A 3,962-nucleotide genomic window follows, 5' to 3' on the forward strand; every position below is an offset into this window, starting at 1 on the left:
CAGCTGGGGGCTGCTAGGAACGCGCCCGCCTGGCCAAACTGCCGGGAGGGGGAAGAAAAGTGCCCCTGCTCTGCTGCCGTCTAAACCCGCCCCACACCGGCTTCGGAGGCTCCCCGGAGAGAGAGCGGGCGGAGCCGTGTGCGCGGGATGGATTTCCTGCCCCTCGTTTGATGTGGCGCTGAGGAATGCGGGCGCTGTCACGACCCGCTCCCTATGCGCCGTGCCGTGGGTCGAGCCCCCTCCAGGAAACACGCTCAGTTTCTGCTCGGCTCCTCTCAGCAACAGGAAGCGTTAAAGATAGACCAGAGCTGGCTGGAGGGGGGAGATTAGGAAGTCGAGCCTCTTCTGGACCCCGAGATACATGGAGCCACACACAGGGACAGGGCCACGCACCGGCAGTAGTTTCTGTGTCAGGCACTGTCTAAATCCAGAGGGGTAAAGCATCGCCTCCCTCCCCCTTCACCAGCCCCCTGCAGTGCGAAGGCGGTTTGAGGAGGAGAGTTTCATACTAACGCCCGCTTTAGTTATAGTTAATGGAGTTTCTAGGGATGGACACAGACGGGGAAAGCAATGCGCGGTCTAATACGTAAGGTAACAGACCGGGCCAGAACAGAGCTGGGCTGTATTTTCTACTGTGGCCCTGATCCAAAGCCTACGGCCGTCAAGGGCTGTTTTTCCACTGACTTATAATTGTTCATGTCCTGCAACCCATGTTGTATCTGTAAGTACCTTCTCCCCCTTTTAATCCATGGTGCCTATTTAAAAAGTAAGTGAAGTAGGCTGGGACTGTCTCTCATTGTGTTTGTATAGCTAACTTAACAACACAAGAGGCTACTTCATCACAAATAAAATATTAACACCTCCCCCCTCCACACTCCTACACCGTGTGGAGCTAGAGCATGGATGGATCTTATATGACTCAGATAAAGTAACTGAGGACTCAATCTCTTCTTTACACTTTCACCATCACAGGTACAGCTCACCCTACATCTATACAATCTCATTGAATGATGAGCGATAGGTAACAGCTATACAGAGGCACCTACACACTGCTCTAACCGTCAGCAAATCATTTGAACTGCCCCCACCAGCTGGAAAAAAAAATAAAAGCCAAGGTTGCAAACATTTCCCCTTTACTATGACTAAAAAGTGAAAGTTAGAAGCAACAGGAAACTTTATGCAACTTTAGCTATAGCTACCACTCTAAGTGCAGCAAAAGTCCTTCCAAAACCTCACAACTTATCTGCTCAGTTGAGTTTGGTGCCATTGACTTGAGTGCAGGCCCTTGACACAACCTTCTGTTCAAATTCAATCCTAAAACTAATCTAATCTAATTCCAACCCTCCTTCCCCCATCCTGGAGCTATTTTTATTAAGTCTACACCAACATTGTCACTGTCACTGAAAATTCTAGCAAAATAAGAAACACAAGAATTGCCCAATAGCCACACAAGATTGGGATAGAGAAATGGCCTGTTTCCAAACTTCCAACTGGAAACAAAACTTCCTCAAATTACACACTGTTGTACTCTGGAAGTATGAATGGTTTTAATGGGCTTATTTCCTCTATACTTATTGTTCCATTTATTCAGGGTCCTGTCTACCCCATGATTCTATGGCTTGTGGAATTTTCCATACAGTCCAACCCCTGCTCCAAGACTGTGCTCTAGCAGTTGATCTTTTGTCTTAAAATATTACCTTTCCAGGTATGGAAAAAGTCTTCAGAATGTTGAAACCAAGTCCAGACCAATGCAGTTGGTGTCTTCCTGAGTTTCCAATGGGAAATACTGAACAAAAAACAAACAGTGAAAAAATAGCTCAGAGATATGAATTGCCTCATCACTGTTATTGGGTTGTTAACTCTGAAACCTAGCAATGACAGTTTAAGAAAATTTATCAGTTCATTATTTGAGCAGAAACATCCAGATAGCTAGTGGGCTTAGACCTGAATACTAAAGGTTTGGAGCTTCAAAAAGGTTCTGAAAGAGCTTCAGAATATGTAGGCAATGGGGGAAAAGGGTCCTAAGAGAAAATAAAAAATATTCTTGTTGATCATTAAACAACCCACTTTGACATGATCCAACTGGTCATACCATGGACGGAAATATGTACACCAAGACCACTGGAGTCTAGCTGATGCCATTGAATTTTTTGCTTTAAATAGCTCGTATGTAATGGATATACTCTTAATCTTCCAGTTAGCCCCACTGGGTGGAGTATGATGAAAGACAAGGCTGTAGCTTTATTATAACACATTCACAACAAAATAATATTGGTTGCTCTAAAAAATAATATGCAACTACATCCAGCAGGGCCAAAGGTCATGAGATAGATGCTTACCTCTAGAGGATGGTGAGGCAGAAGGCTACAGCACAAACTGTCCCTTCAGATGGAAAGTGTGGATAATCTCATTTGCACAGAAGCAGAAATTGAGACAGGAGACCCATGAGACCATCTATTCATTGCCCTAGGGCATAATGAAGGACTTCTTACAGCACAGTCTCCATACTTTCTCCTGTTCTAATCATCACAGGTAATGAGCTTCCACCACTGCCCTTTTGAGACTAATCTAGGTGAGATTATTGGGAAAATATGCTTGTTGTTTGATTTTACTGTACAGTGAAAGTAAAAAAGGTCTTCCAGTTTTAAACCCAAGTTTGTTTGGAGTTCAGCTGAGAAAATAAGCCACTCAAATCTTCAGAATGTCCTATTTGGAAGCCAGTACAATGTGAAGGCTGAAAACGTCCAGGAACAATTGTCAGTTTTTAACATCTCACTAACTGGTCACTTCAACCCAAACTCCAATCCAGCAGATTCATGAAACAGGAAGGTGGGGGTGCTTAGCTCCTGAAGCAAGGTGAAATTGGGTTAAACAGTTTATACACAGCCTGTCATTGATCCATCTTGCACTGAAACAAGTTGTAACCAAAGTGTTGATTTAGCATAATCAGCATATTTATCAGAGACACTAGATGGCTCTAGTTCCATTAGGACCGTGGCTCTCAACCTTTCCAGACTACTGTACCCTTTTTAGGAGTCTGATTTGTTTTGCGTACCCCCCAAGGTACACCTCACGCAAAAACTACTTGCTTACAAAATCAGACATAAAAATACAGAAAACCATCATAGCGCACACTGAAAAATAGCTTTTCTCATTTTTACCATACAATTATACAATAAATAAAATGGAATATAAATATTGTACTTATATTTTAGTGCATACTACATACAGCAGTATAAAGAAGTCATTGTATGAAATTTTCGTTTGTATTGACTTCACAGGTGCTTTTTATGTAGCCTGTTGTGAAATTAGGCTACTATCTAGTTGAGCTGCTTTACCCCCTGGAAGACTTCTGTGTACTCTCAGGGATACACATACCCCTGGTTGAGAACCACTGCATTAGGACATTCACTTTACTAGGGAGGAGTTTGTTTTCCCATTTATGACTCACTCCAACTTTCCCTGAATTAAGTGGAAAAACTTGGCACTGGACTTCAGAAGGAGCTGGATCAGGTTCTTGGTCCCGACTGAAAACAATTGGTAGCTTCTCTTCAGGACTCCAAGAACAGCAATGCTGCAGGTCAGAATTAAGGTGCACCAAGAGAGCTCGGGAAGCATTGTTTTTATGTAGTTGGACAGCATTTGTCAAAAGTAGATCGAGTGGTTACCATTAAAGTCAGTACCATGAAATGCCATTTTTTGTTATACTTAAGATTGTAAATATCTCAGCAAATGACGCTAATGACAACTACTACACCCCAAAATCTTGACCAAAAAAATCTAAACCCTCATTACAGATATGGAACATTTAAAGTAAGAATGAATAATTTATTACAGATTCATGAACTCAGCGAATGTATAAATCTTATAGGATTATAAAGAAAGACTATTTCACTAATGCACTCCAGAGCTTTGATGACAGGTTAATTTACATATTAACACAGAAGAACAAAGCGAACCAA

Source organism: Emydura macquarii, unplaced genomic scaffold (assembly GCF_026122565.2).
Source record: "Emydura macquarii macquarii isolate MOO-44397 ecotype Brisbane River unplaced genomic scaffold, CSIRO-AGI_Emac_v2 contig_3506, whole genome shotgun sequence".
In the NCBI taxonomy this organism is placed as follows: domain Eukaryota; kingdom Metazoa; phylum Chordata; order Testudines; family Chelidae; genus Emydura; species Emydura macquarii.